This window comes from Acanthaster planci, linkage group LG11, assembly GCF_054643075.1.
Source record: "Acanthaster planci isolate LZ-2023a linkage group LG11, COTS_SCS, whole genome shotgun sequence".
Classification (NCBI taxonomy): Eukaryota; Metazoa; Echinodermata; class Asteroidea; order Valvatida; family Acanthasteridae; genus Acanthaster; species Acanthaster planci.
In genome coordinates, this window is record NC_141787.1 from 2698161 (window position 1) to 2713304 (window position 15144).

The window sequence follows — 15144 nt, forward strand, 5'->3', positions numbered from 1 at the left end:
ATGATATCATTTTAATTAAACAAGGTGACTTCAATTCTACAGTATAGCGTGGCTTGTACATGTTGGTACTTCAAAATTACTAGCCCCTGGATTTTGGTCTATAGCAGTGTAGTTTACGCAGGGTTGCGCTGCTGGGTGCTCAGCTCGACATGTACGACATAACAACAGGGTCTCACTTGTGACGAATAAAACATCAGAGGGATAAACCAGAGAAATGGGTCCAGCAGCTTCAGATTTGCTGATTTATTGTTATTTGGATTTAATTCGAATCACGTCAATTCTGATCCCCTCAGTCGCAGGGGAGGAGGCAACCAATGCTGCACCAGCTGGCTTGGCTTAGGGTTGACAAGACGCAATTACAAACCACCTTCTTAAGATAAGACAAACTTTATCAAAATCCAAAACTGGAAAATTACATTGCTGTCATCGCTCATTTAAGCAAACAATTTCACATAAACGTAAACAAAATAAATAAGATAATTTCCAACCCAGTTTTAAAGAAGAATACCCAAAAAATGAAAACCTAAAAATTAAATTAAAAATTCAATAATCGTACAAAAAAAATACACGCAAATAAGCACTCCTTATTTTTTAAGTACTTCTTAACAGAAAACAGTCCATCAGATAAAAATCATCTTTTAAAATTTTCATTAAAACACTTTATGGCCCTTCCTGTAAAAAAAGATATCGGTTTGTGTGCGCAGCCACTGGGCTCAGTCTACCGCTGCTTGGCATAATATTAACCTCAAACCGACTGTGAAAAGGATGACCAGCATCTCCCCACACCAGCTGAAGCTTACCATATAGCAGTTGACCGTAGACTGTGTCCACCCACGGCAAGCAAACACAGATTATCCTACTAGCACGTTCGGCAATGTCATTGATTATCTGTTTCACTTTCTTATCCGCATTACCAGCCCAACGTATCAGACAGTAGGGACAGACAGTAGGACTACAACTGTATTATAGAATGTCATTTTAAGTTCCTTTCTGACATTAAACGAATTCAGTTTCCTAGGCAGTACATTCTGGAGTTCAGTTTCTTCCCCAAATGACTAACATGATTACTCCAGTTCAACTCATTATCAAAAACAACTCATTAACGCGTTCTATTTCACATCCATCAATTAATACCAGGTCCGGCACCACGTTATAGACTTTGCAAAAGTCAACCAACATTTCTTTTGTCTTTGTCACATTCAATACCAAGAAGTTGTTCTGCAGTATTCTACAAATCTACCAATTTGCTCTATATAAATAGACTCATTATTTTTGTATTAAACCGATAAGGGCGGTATCATCTGCATATTTTACAAATGGACAGCTCACATCCGTGGAACAAAAGTCTGCAGTATACTTAGTAAAAAGAAATTGTGCTAAAACTGTACCCTGTGGAGCTCCAGTACTAGAAACAATAACATCTAAATTGATGGAATTATTAAGACGAACAAAATGTTAACGACAAGTCAACTAATTTAAAATGAATTTAACCACAGTATGGGGAACAACTGACATATCAAGTAATTACTGTACCAAAACATGGAGTTGCATTGTATTGAAAGCAGAAGAAAAATTGAAATACATAATACGAGCAGAATGTTGTTATGAGTATTCCTGGGATAAGGCCCCCCAAAAAAGTTTCCAGTTTCCTGTCAGCGTGCACATTGCCGTAGACCTGTGCATTGGCAAAATTAAAAGTTTTTCATTGGTATAACACAACGTCCAAATGCTGCCAAACTTGCTTGATTGTCTGGAATCTTGCTACTGCGTAGTTTAAACGTGTTTTAGATGGGGTGCATTTGTACGGTAAAGGAGTCCCTCTAGGGTTGCATACATTTAGTAGGGCACTCTTTTTCAGATGACATCATTTAAGAATTACATGTATACATGTACATCTTAGAACCAGACAAATAAGATGGTCTAATGTCCTCTGTACATCTACAAACTGAAAATGCTTGAAACGGGTGCATGGGTGGGTGGTTGGGTTGGTTTGAAGGCGGTGTGATTTTTGGGCTTTCGTTTAACGTAAGTTTTTCACTGTGTTAGAAACCAAGTTTGGTCCTTCATTGTTTGTAGTTGCTTTTCAAACTGTTGCAGACGTTACTGGTTCTGTTTAAGTATCGTTAAGTTGTATCGTTTTCTGATATTTTCATCTCCTTTTTCATACCACTGTATACTCCCATTACGTTAGTTAGCTAGGCTGGCCACCATGGCTGGTCGCTGCTAGCCGTACCACTGTTCGAGATCACTCAACTGATCAGTTGGCTGGCTCTTCAAAAGCAACCCCAGTATCTGAGCCTTTCAGTAACATAGCTCGTGACAATGGAATAGCTTTTAAAGCTGAGGACAAGGTTTCTGTTCAGTCTTATGTAAATGCAATCACTCTTTCTGGTATGAACCCTCGGGATATAGTCTCAGCCTCTTGCATATCAAATGGACACGTGGCCGTCTATCTGAACTCTAGAGAAGCGGTTGAAGAAGCTGTCGTGTTCGGGCTGTAACATAATGATTCCTTCATCACCATTACCCCCCTTGGTTCAACCTACTGAGAGACGTGCTGTCTAATGTCTACCCTGAACTACCCAATGCAGTCATTGTGCGAAACCTGTCAGGTTTCTGTAAACCAGTATCAGCAATCAAACCCATACCGCTAGGGATAAAAGACAAAGACTTGTCTTATGTCATGTCTTTCAGATGCCAAGTACATGTCATCATAGGAACAAATGTCGCCATACCTGATCACATGAACATTACTCACGCAGGAGTAAACTACAGAGTGTTTATCTCCAACAAGTCTGTCAGATGTTTCAACTGTGGAGAGAATGGCCATATAAGTAAAAACTGCAAAAAACCAAAAATAGTCAGAAACTTCCACATCTGAGGCCAACACCGAACCCTTCAACCCTTTGAATCCTCCCCCCTAATTCATGCACAGCAAAAAATCTGATCCCAAACACCCACCAAAAAACAGTACTCACCACCCTACCGATAACAATCAGTCTTCAATCACTGCAAACAGAATTGCAGACACTCGTGAGCCTCAAGGGCCATCTACCAAACTGGACGGTCCGCCTCCTACAGCAAAATCTCCAGAAAGGCAAGAGGAGGAAAAGAGAACACATGTACGACCAAACAAACCACCACCCCAAAACATACTGCCTCCTCTGCGCAATCTACAACACCATCCTCACATGAGTCCAATAGCACTGACATTCCTTCTATCTGGGGTTCACCCCCAACACCCTCCAGAGTTTCACCCCCTCTCTTCACTGAGGTAGTAGCTAAAAGGAAACACAAGCCATCTAAACCAAAAGAGGACATTCCTAATCCTCTAGTGCCACTCAAGTCACCCTCTCCACAACGAAAATTGAGAAAACAAATTGAAGTGATCCACCTCAAATTGATACAGAGGAAAATATTACCCAGGTCCTCGATGACAGTCAAATGTCTTTGGAGTCACAAACACAGCCATCTCAACTGGAAATGGAAAGTGACCAAGGGTCAATTTCCTCCGACTGGAGTCAACTTACTCAAGATGATGACGGGCCGGTGAGTGTAAATCTCTCAAAAGGGCCTTTGAAAAAGGAGGAGATTGCCGATTTTCTCAAGTGCGTCAAGTCTCGTCGGAAACCGCTCGACGTTGCTAGGAAATTCACTAACGATATCCCTGATCTAGTCAAACAGCTAAAACCACTTAAAAACAGCTCCCAGCTGACGAAGAACATGCAACAGAGAATTCGCAAACTTGTCAGGAACCTTGATCCAACTGATCCCATTCATCTCATTCCATGATACTTTTTTCTTGTCCTCTTTTTCACGTGACACTCTCCTCAGCAATGCTTAATACAGGGGGGTGTTCGACGCTAAATCTGAACAAGTCACCTGGTCTGGATGGACTAACCACCGAGTTCTATCAGATTTTTTGGAACATCTTAAAGGATGATCTAATGGCAGTCCTCAATGATTCTGTCTCCTCTGGACTCCTACCTGTCTCCTGCTGAAGGGGAGTTATTACCCTCCTTCCAAAGACAGGAGATTTGTTAGACATCTCTAATTGGCGCCCAGTTTCTCTACTTAACACAGACTACAAAATCTTTGCCCAAATCATTGCCAATCGGCTAAAAAATGTCATCGGAAGCATCGTTCATCCAGACCAAAGCTATACTGTTCCTAGTCGATCTATTCATGATAACATCATCTTAATAAAAGACATTCTTATGTACGCCAACTCTCATGATGTTCCCCTTGTGGTTTTAAATCTTGTTAAAAAAAAGGCTTTTGATAATGTTGATCATAATTATTTGTTTACAGTAATTATGAAAACCCTGGGCTTTGGAGATTTATTTCTTATGTCAAACTTTTATATAATGATGCCCAAAGTCTACTTGAGGTATGTGGCTCCCTAACGACCCCTTTCTCCTTTAAAAAGGGGATTAGGCAAGGGTGTCCGCTTTCCGGTTCACTTTATTCACTTGCCATAGAACCCTTTCTTCACGCTCTCAGGTGGAATTTAAAACCTAATGGTTTTACGATACCAGTCTCTGATGTTACTGTTGGTACATCGGCCTATGCTGATGATGTTTCGACATTTGTTACTAACGATAACGCTTTTAATATTATCAGAGATATTTACAACTGTTACAGTCGTTCTTCTGCTGCTTGCCTGAATTACACTAAGTCACGAGGTCTGTGGGTTGGATCATGGATAGACAGATTGGATACCCCCCCTTAACTTCAAGTGGAATAATAATGGCTTGAAATTCCTTGGAGTTTACATGGGAAATTCTTTCACTTTTTCCAACAAAACTGGCAAATTTGCTGAGACAAATTACAAAAAGTCCTCGCTCGTTGGGAAGGCTTGTCCAGATTGTTGTCGTTCAGAGGCAGAGCCTTGGTAGCAAATCAGTTAGCAACTTCGCAACTGCTTCATGTCCTTGCTGTTCATTCCCCTCCTCAAGAACTTCTCAGAGAACTCCAAAGGAACCTGATCAATTATATCTGGTCCGATGGGCGGCACTGGATTAAGGAGAAAATTTTGTATCAATCACCTGAAAAAGGCAGCCTGGGCCTGACCTGTCTCCAGTCACGCCTTTTTACCTTCCGATTCGCTTTCATACAGAGGTTTCTTAAAAATTTGCCTCATCCTGCGTATGCTTTCACAAAGCATTTTCTACGACAATACTGTGAATTCAACTACGACAAGCAATTATTTCCCCTTAATCTTGATGCCAAGGTTTTGTCCACCTGCCTACTTATTATAGTGATGTTTTGCAAGCTTGGATTCTTTTGAGAGCCATAATCATCATACTGCCTGATTTGCCTCAGTTTGTTTTAAATTTACCATTAATTTCCTCCTATCTACTTAAATGTGCTGGTAAAGATGACTATCTCCTTTGTCCCTGTCTTCGGTCGTGTGGGGTTCGTACAATGGGAGACCTGCTCGACCTTTCCGTTAGAAGATGCAAACGACTGGAAGACATCCAACCAGAAAACCCACTGCAAAGGTCCTAAAGCAGGCTTCTGTACTCGGAACTCATAGACACAAGAGAACTTCTCATACGTAGTTTTCCGGAAGTCCTTAACCGTTCCGGTCTGCGACTCTTGCGATGCAATCTGCAGAACATCTCAGCTCTTTTGGATATTCTGCTCACTATCCACTTCCCTCCAGACATCGATGCCACAAGCTCATCTTTTAATGCTGTCTATAAAATCGTCAATGAGGAGCTCAACCCTCTGAAGAGCCCGCTTCACACCTACTGGCACGAAAACTAAGTCATCCCAGAGAACCGGAAAACCCAATGGAAAGCTACATATCACTTACCTTCTTTGAAGAAGGAGGGCAATGTACAGTATCATCTACTGCACAACTTCCTACCCAGCCTTCCGGTTTTGCACCACATCAACCCAGACTTTTCTCCATCGTGTCTCTGGTGCAGAGAAAGGGGAATGATTCTACACTTATTCATACAGTGTTGTGCCATCCAGCCTGCTCTTAACCTTCTCAACTACCTTTGGAGTCGACTTTTCCTGAATCTGACTCAGGATTTCGACCTCTACTGGTGTCTTCTTCCCCCCCACAAAAGCGGTCGTCCAAAGGAAATGGTCAATCTGGCAAACTACTTTATAATCAGCCTAAAAGCAACCATTTACTTTCTGTACTCTCGTTCCTCATCTGGCGATCCCCTCATTGTGTAGAAACATCGTATCAAAAGTAAAATTTTGATTGACTCCCACCACTTTTTGATGAAACACAACGTTGGCTCATTTTTAAACAAGTGGGACCATAACAACACCCTGTTCACATTCACAGATGACAAAATTACCTGGCTGATTTGAAGTTGCCTTTCTGTTTTGTGTTTGCTTAATTTAATTGTATTGGTTGTCATCCGTCTTCACTGACAGAAGAGCCCTCAGTTTGACGATGTCTTAAAATAATTCAATGTTCGTTTCGTTTTCCTTTGTTATGACTCTCACAAATCATGAGCTATTAATTTACTCATTGATTGTCAAAAAATGTATTGATGTTTTCTAATTTATTTTTGTAAATAATTAACATTCTGTTTTTTAATCCACTTGAACCATATTTTACTTTTAGATTTGTCATTATTTTTCTTTGCAATAAGGGTTCATTTGGAAAAAAAGGTAGGTTTGTTTGTTTGTTTGTTTGTTTGTTGGGGTGTTTGTTTGTTTGTTTGTTTGTTTGTATTTCCCCCACTAGCTGGGTCTGGGTGGTGCAAATAGCTCCGCGCCCAGCTCCCAAGCACTGAGATTCAACAGCAGTCTCCCCTCTACCAGCCAGCGCCTACCTTAGACGACACCAACCCACCAGTATGGCTCACAAGACCACATGCCGGGACGGCCTCAAGCCTCCTGCACTAGCTGCACCAACTGCATGCCTCACACCATGAGTCGCCACCTTCAGACAACCTCTCCACTGGCACGCACAGGCGTAATTTGGAAACACTAACTAGCCTCAGGCCGACAACCCATTGTCTTTGGGGTGGTCCCTACAGAGACAGCACCGAGCTACGCAAGCTCATCCCTGCCTGCATTCCGGGCAATGGAACCCTCTGGCCTCCTACGCCGTCACAGCTTCCAAACTCCATACATCGCCCCGTCTTCTGGCTACCTGCTGGGTCTCTCTGGCCAGAGCATTCCAAAGGCTGCTTCCCAAGCAGTTCATCAGCCTGTTTTGACCAAGTGTGATCTGCAGTCCTGACAGGCTTCTGACACCCTGGCTCTTCAGACTCTACCCGCCGGTTCCACCGGCAGATCACCTGTATGTAAGAAGCGTAAACACTCCTTGTCCTCTTCTCCATGGTCCAAACACAAGATGTCTCACTCTTCATCCAAGCAAGACCTTTCTTCAACTGAGTTGATGAAAGTGGTCTGCTCTCTCTCGGAGATGATGTGTATAATAGAATCAATTGAGTGGAACCCTACTCCCCTTGCGACTGCCCCAGATCTGGATCCCCCACATGCGAAACCCTATCCACATACGCATCCAATTCCACATCCAACTCCGCATCCGGCTCCGTCGAGCTGTCCCTCGCACGATGGCTTCCAATCTTCAACCTATCTGGGCTTAGGATCTAATATCTGATATCTCCCTTCCTGCTGAACAGCTTCAAGTGGATCCATGATTCATCCTCTGATGACAAAGACATTACATCCACAGCCAACTTAATCCCCCAGAGGCATGTCTCCATCTCCTACAGAAGGATATGATCCAGATCCGGTAACCGTCCTACAGCTGAGGCTTCATCACATGTCTCCTTCAAGCGTCACCTCGATAGACTGGAGACATCAGCCCCGCTCTTCCTCGATGTTCAAGGTTCTTGCTGGTGCGAAAGGCTAGTGCCTATTTCTGACTAGATCAGCAACTTACATCCAGTTCTCCAAGGACAATTATGAGAATTTTCTCTCCATCCCTGAGATACCTACTGCTGCTAAAGAAAAGCTGTCCTCCGATACCGTGAGATATACTGCAAAGACCCCTTTCAAGAACAGTGATAAGTCTACCTTTGAAACTACCCTTGCCAAGCTCGACAAGGCTTCACACCAAAGCCTTTGCTGTACTACTTTTCTGGCTCTCCTCTGTGAGTACCTAGCCTGTGCCTGTGAGGACTCTCTAGTGACTCCGGACCTAGCAACCATCGCCATCTGAGCGCTCAGTGAGAACGTCAATTCTATCTTTGAGCAGTTTGTTCAGATTTCCATCTTAAGTCACTTCCACACACCTTGGATGCCATAAATATCCCCTATGAGGAGTCAAGTCAAGATTACAGGAACTCCCTCTCTAAGGCAAAGACCTCTTCACCAGGAAATTCATGGAGATCATAGAGGCTCAAGCTTAGTTTCCCCAAACCCCTGAGACTAGCCTCCGTGCCAGTCCCATCCTGATGATCGCCAAGTTCAACACTTCAGACCTCAGTGTCAAGGGGACTCCAGCTCATCTCGGCCCTCTCATCCACCCAGCCTCCAGACGAGCAATGGACGTACCTCCTCTTCTCAGCCCTCCAAGTCTCAGAAGAGCTTCAGGGGAAAAACGTCCGGTCCGCACTACTCCCGTCCATTCAGGACTAGGCACCATCCAACTTAAGTTCCTTCTGAAAGAAACAAATGAGAGGCACTGTAGTCCAAAATAGACTTGCTCCTCCAAAAGCAAGCCATTTCTGCCCTGTTCTCAAATCCAAGATGAGCAAGGGCTTCATTTCCACGTTCTCACTCCAAAGAAAGAACTAAACACTATGAGACCCATCATCAACCTCAAGCCTCTGAACAGGTTTGTCCAACCCAAGAAATTCTGTGTGCCTGGTTCTGCCTCCTTGGATGATGGCCAGCATGGTAGGCTGGTGAAAAGACACCTCTTCCCTGGAATTCCCTTCACCAAAGGGGATCCGGAAGCAATCAAAACAATGGACACTTCAAACTTCGGCTGGAGAGCCTCCCTTCCTCCGCTTCAAGCATCAGGAACCTGGGACCTCCAGTTCTGAGGGAGTCACATCGGTGTCAGACCGACCTCGGGCGTACTACACCATCGATCCCTACTCCTGACCTGCTATATTATATTGTAGCGAGCACGGCTGGAACATGCGCTGCGCAAGTGATCACCCCTTGTTTACTGCGGGTTGCCATGCAACTGGCGCGCGAACTGGTCGTGGTGCGGCGCGAAATAAGCTGTGTAAAACACTCTCTGGCTGGCTCTCGACGAAGCAAGACTGCTCTCACGTCCGTGCCCGACCTACACCGCCGCCCCCAAATTGGCTGAGAAAGTTGTAAGTTCCCAAGAAACCGAGACGCAATAAATCATTCAAACCCGAAGAATTGTGTGTTGGTAATTATTTCTTCAGTTATACGTGCCATCTCTGTCCTGTCCTGTCTGTCTACAATCTGCACCGTACCTAATCCAGTGAAACCTTAGGCCGCGTCGAGCACGTTACACTGGCAGCAGCGGCGGGATTGTGTCCCCAAGTCCTTGCATGATTGACAGAATTTACCTGAAAAATTACCTCAGAAAGCAGCAGTGGTGTTTACTGAGCCGTGGTAGGGAACAACGGGTGGCCTTTGAGCGGAAGACGGCAGTGGTGTATACCGAGCCGTGACGACGTACATGTACCTTGGGTTGCTTGTCCAGTAAAACGCGGTAGTGGTGCATACCAAACCGCTGTGTGTACATGTGTGTGTGTGGCTTAGGAGTCACATGTTGGACCACGCTAACTGCCCGGAATCAACTAACCGGAGCTGACCGCCCAGAGCCGACCGTCCGGAGCCGACCGCCCGGAGCCGACCGCCCGGAGCCAACTGCCCGGAGCTGACCAACCGGAGCCAACCGCCCGGTTTGCTTTTTTTAGCCGGATTAAAGCCCAATAGTCATAGTGCAAAATACACGGGTTGAAGATTCATACACTGTATAATAAAGTCGGTCACAAATAAACCAATTATGGAAGGACACAGTGGGCAGGGACTGGCTACTAGGCATTCAACTATGAGCAATGCAGACCTTTACAGTGTCCTTGAGCAAGAATATGAGAGGGTTTCACGAGAAATTGAATTACTTTCCCAGAGTCTGAAAGACGCGTTCAGTAGTCCCCCAACAAGTAGAAAACAAGAACAAAAACCGGTTGCACGGGAACGAGGGACAAATGTAAACACATTCCCTTGGGAGGAAACTGTGCATTCGAGAGGTCCACCGGGGCACCCATACCCCTCTTTCAGAAATGCAATGGCAGGTTCTGGTATTAGCATGGGCCCTGTTAAGGACGAAGTGATACTGAGTGAACCAGAAGGGAACCCCCGACTGGTAACCAAACAGACCCCCGAATACAACACGTGGCAGGACTCGGGTTGGGTATTGAGGGAAGTTTGGGGTAACTGGAGAACCTCTGTTCTTTGAAAACAGAAGCCGAGGGTGGCAGCCGATGGGGGCCAGCTGGGTCGGTCCAATCGGGGCACCAGGAAATGTTGAAAGCCTGCAAGCGACTGTTGGGTCCACTCTCACTTCCTCTGCGAACCAGTTAAACCCCAAGGAAAATAGGCCCTCAGTTTGCAGGACAAATGAGGACAGAGCGAGTTCTACTGACCAGGCCAGTGGCTTGCCACGGGTAAAGGTGGTGGGTAGGAACCCACGTGGATGGTCAAAGGAAGTTCCTTTTGCGACCCCTCCTACAGAAACTTTCTGGCCTGGACAGAAGCTGAATGGGAGAAATTTTGACCTGCCGGCGACACTACCCGACCAGCCCAGCACATTCGACAATTGGCAGAGGAAGGGTGAAGACGGAGAGACTGATTTGCCTCAGATCCAAGGTTACACGCCACCAGTCGACACAAAAGGCACTATCCGCCCACCAATTAGCCAAACGCTAGGATTATCGCCCATCATGTCAGCAGCCCCTGGCTACACTAGGACCCAAGAGAAGGCAACTAGACAACCAAACCCCCGGTACTATCAACCCCTAAAAGTAAAAAGGCGACGGGGGAGGTTAAGCTGGAAAAGAGCCACTCGGCAAAGGAAAAACCAATCATCAAACCGGACCGCTACGATGGTAAGACACCATGGAAGCCTTACCTTAAGCACTTTGAGATGTGTGCTGCAATAAACGGATGGGACGACAAGGCAAAATGCCAGTACCTTGCTGTGCTGTTAACAGGGTCAGCACAACAGACGCTGAGTAGTCTGCAGGCTGAAGCAAAGGATTACAAGTGGCTTGTGAAGTCTTTAGAGTCCCGGTTTGACCCCTTAGGCAGGAAGGAACTTCACCGAGCGCAGCTCCGGAATCGACGACGGAAACCGTCAGAAAGCCTGGTGAAGATGGCAGAGGAAGTTCGACAGCTCGTGGAGAAAGTTTACGCCGACTTACCGGAGGATAGCCACGACAGAATGGGACGAGACCACTTTCTGTATGTGCTCCTCGACAGTGAAATACCCACGAGAATCATCCAGATGAGAACCAGTTCGCTTGATGAAGCCGTGGCAGCTGCTGTGGAACTGGAGGCACTGTACAAAGCCGAGAAGGAACGTCGATCTGCAGATGTTAGAAAGGTCAGAAGTGCCACTGTAGAAGCAGTTCAGGCTGAAAAACCAACCAGCGAAGCCAATGCTGCAGCAACGGATATACAGCGGCAACTCACAGATGTCATGAAACAACTGAAGAGACTAGGAAAACAAGTAGACGACACCAAGAAGGCCGCTTGGAACAATCGAAGGAAATCTGTTAAGAAGGGCGTCCAATGCTTCCGGTGCCAGCGGTTTGGTCATATTAAAGCAGAATGCCCAGAATCAGGAACAAAGGGAGCTCAGGAGAACGGGCAAGGACAAACAGCAAAGGACAATAAGGGGGCATCGGGCAAACCACAGAACCAGGTAAACCAGTAGGAGCTGTTCCTGAGGGCCAAGGGACAGCAGAAAAGGAGGGGCCCAATTTTGAAATGCAAGCTGAGAATGTTGCTGCTGTGGTCGGGAAAGGACTGCACTTAGATGTTGTTTTTAATGGAGTTAGTGCCGACGCATTGGTGGACACGGGGGCTACAGTGTCTCTCTTGTCAGAAAAGATTGTCCGGAAATGGTCTGAGGAGAATCAAGCCATGGTGACAGCCACTGATATTAAGGTTCAGCTGGCGGATGGCAAGTCTTGCCCTGTTGCTGGCGAAGTAGAAGCTGAGTTACAGTTGGCAAGAAACTGTGTAAAGCATCGGTTCATTGTAGCTTCGCTTGGAAGTGATGTGCTACTGGGATTGGACTTCATGAAGAATGAGCAATGTGTGATAGATACCACAAACAGATGTCTTGAGTGGGGAGGAATTATGCTGCCTCTAAGGGAGACGGCTGACAGACAGCAAACCTGTCAGGTGACTGTTTTGGAAACAGTCGTAGTGCCTCCTGGGACAGAAATGCTTGTTGCGGGAAGTCTTGAATGTAGTGGCATAACTGTTTCCTGCGGGATAGTTGAAGCATCTGAAACGCTTGCCAACAAGAGTAACGTAATGGTAGCACCAATAGTAGTGAGCACTGACACCGATGCCATACCCCTCCACCTGCTCAATCTGGGAGGGGAACGAGTAGTCCTTTATAAAGGAACCACAGCAGCCACGTTCAATGTAATAGAAGCTATTGGCCCCTCTCTGACCACAGAAGACAGCCCCTTAGAACAAGCGGGAGCTGTTAGAACGGCTGTCCAGGGGGAGAATGAAACTCTAGAATGCTCGAACAACTCCACTGTGCCTGAACACCTGCAAGACCTATACGAGCGGTCCTCCAAACTACTCGGCCAGCAGGAAAGTCACCAGTTGAAGGGTCTCCTTGTAAAATTTCCGGATCAGTTTGCGAAACATGAAGGCGACCTCGGGCGGACTGACCTAGCTAGACACCGGATAGAGACCGGGAATGCAGCTCCCATAAAACAAAGACCGAAGGGCTTACCAATTCATCAGAAAGAAGTTGCCGATACTGAGATAGAATCCATGTTGAAAAGGGGAATCATCACACCTGCTACGGGGCCTTGGGCCGCACTCGTTGTCCTGGTCTGGAAAAAGAATGGGAAGGTGCGGTTCTGCGTCGATTACCGGCGGCTGAACGCGGTAACAAGGAAGGACGCATATCCCCTTCCTCGCATAGATGAGACAATCGACATGTTGTCTGGGTCCAGGTTCTTCTCTACTTTCGATCTTGCCTCGGGATATTGGCAGGTGCCAATGGACCCTGACCATAAGGAAAAGACGGCCTTTGCCACCCCAAGCAGATTGTATCAGTTCGAAGTTATGCCCTTCGGACTGTGCAATGCGCCTTCCACATTCGAGCGCCTAATGGACCGTGTGCTCCAAGGGTTGCAGTGGCAAATGTGCCTCGTGTACCTGGATGACATAATTGTCTACAGCAGATCATTTCAGGAACACATGGAGCGCCTAGAGCTGATACTGACGAGAATAAGGGAGGCTGGACTCAAGCTTCAACCTAAGAAGTGCCAACTATTTCAGACAGAAGTCTCATACCTTGGGCACATTGTCTCAACTGACGGGGTGAGGACAGACCCAGCCAAGATCCAGCGAGTGAAAGACTGGCCTGTTCTGACATCAGTTCGGGAGGTGCGCAGCTTCTTGGGACTAGCGTCTTATTATAGGCGTTTTGTGCCGGGGTTTGCTGAGTTGGCAAGGCCCTTACATAAGCTCACTGAGGCTGGAAGGCCATTCCACTGGAGTGAAGAATGCGAATGAGCATTTGAAGATCTCAAAGCGAGACTTGTTTCCTCGCCAATTCTGGCCTACCCCTCGGCCGTGGACCAATTCATCTTGGGCACTGACGCAAGCGACTTTGGGATAGGAGCTGTACTGTCCCAACAACAGGACGGTGCCGAGCGGGTAGTTGCCTATGCCAGTAGGTCCCTGACGAAAGCTGAAAGAAATTACTGTGTAACCAGAAAAGAGATGCTTGCAGTCGTCCATTTCGTCAGATATTTCAGACCGTATTTGTATGGCCGCAGGTTCAAGCTGCGTACTGACCACGGGGCTCTCAAGTGGTTGTTCGGGTTCCGAGATCCAGTTGGCCAAGTGGCCAGATGGCTGCAGTTATTGGTGGAGTTTGATTTCAAAATTGAACACCGTCCGGGACGCTGTCACACCAACGCTGACGCAATGTCCAGGATTCCCTGTAACCAGTGCCATTATGCCGACAGCTCAGAGGATGAGATAAAGGCTCAAGTGCCCGCGATGGAGTCAACCGGCACTACCCAGGGTTGTGTGGTGAAGACACGTGAGTCAGGGCTTGCAAGTGCAGAAGCTAGCTGTCAGGCAGTTAGTGCAAAGCAGGCTAACTGGGTGGAAGGTGTGACGAGGACAGAGATGCGCGAGCGACAGAGGAAAGACCCAGTCCTGGGCAAAGTGATTCATTGGCTACAGGCGGCAGGTGTCCGGCCAGTATGGGAGGAGGTTTCATCAGAGGGGACAGCACTTAAAACACTTTGGGGAGCCTGGAAGCAGTTGCATCTCAGGGACGGGGTGTTGTATCGCAGGTGGGAGGACGATACTGGAAGTGAGGTTTGGTACCTGCTCGTTGTTCCCAGTGCCATGCAAGGGGAAGTTCTCCACCAGCTGCATAATTCCCCCACGGGAGGACACCTTGGAATCACAAAGTTATACAAGAAGGCCAGATCCTGGATCTATTGGCCGAAGATGCGAGGCTCAGTGCGAGATTGGGCTCGGGAATGCCTTGTCAATCAATTCATCAGTCGGTTTGGCACGCCAAGGCTTCTCCACAGCGACCAAGGCAGGCAGTTTGAAAGTGAGTTGTTTCAGGAAACATGTCGGCTTCTTGGGATCGACAAGACGAGGACAACCCCCTACCACCCGCAAAGTGACGGGCAAGTAGAAAGGTTTAATAGGACGCTCAAAGTTATGCTGTCGTCGTACACGTCTGAAAACCAGAGAGACTGGGATCTCCACGTGCCCGCCATTATGATGGCCTATCGAGCATCGCCCCATGAAAGCACAGGGACGTCACCAAACTTTATGATGATTGGACACGAAGTGGAGCTCCCGATTGACGTCATTTGCGGCTCCGTCTTGCCTGGGGAGTCGGTAGCAGCGCCAGATTATGTAGCTGACTTAGCACAGAGGCTGGAAATGGCCCATGAGATGGCAAGGAAGCATCTC

General features: G+C 46.8%; 1 protein-coding gene across 1 annotated transcript in view; it reads left to right on the forward strand.

Moving 5' to 3' along the window:
- Positions 1-15144, forward strand: part of LOC110975793 (band 7 protein AGAP004871-like) — a 48392-nt gene that overhangs the window by 25344 nt on the left and 7904 nt on the right. The window lies entirely within an intron of this gene.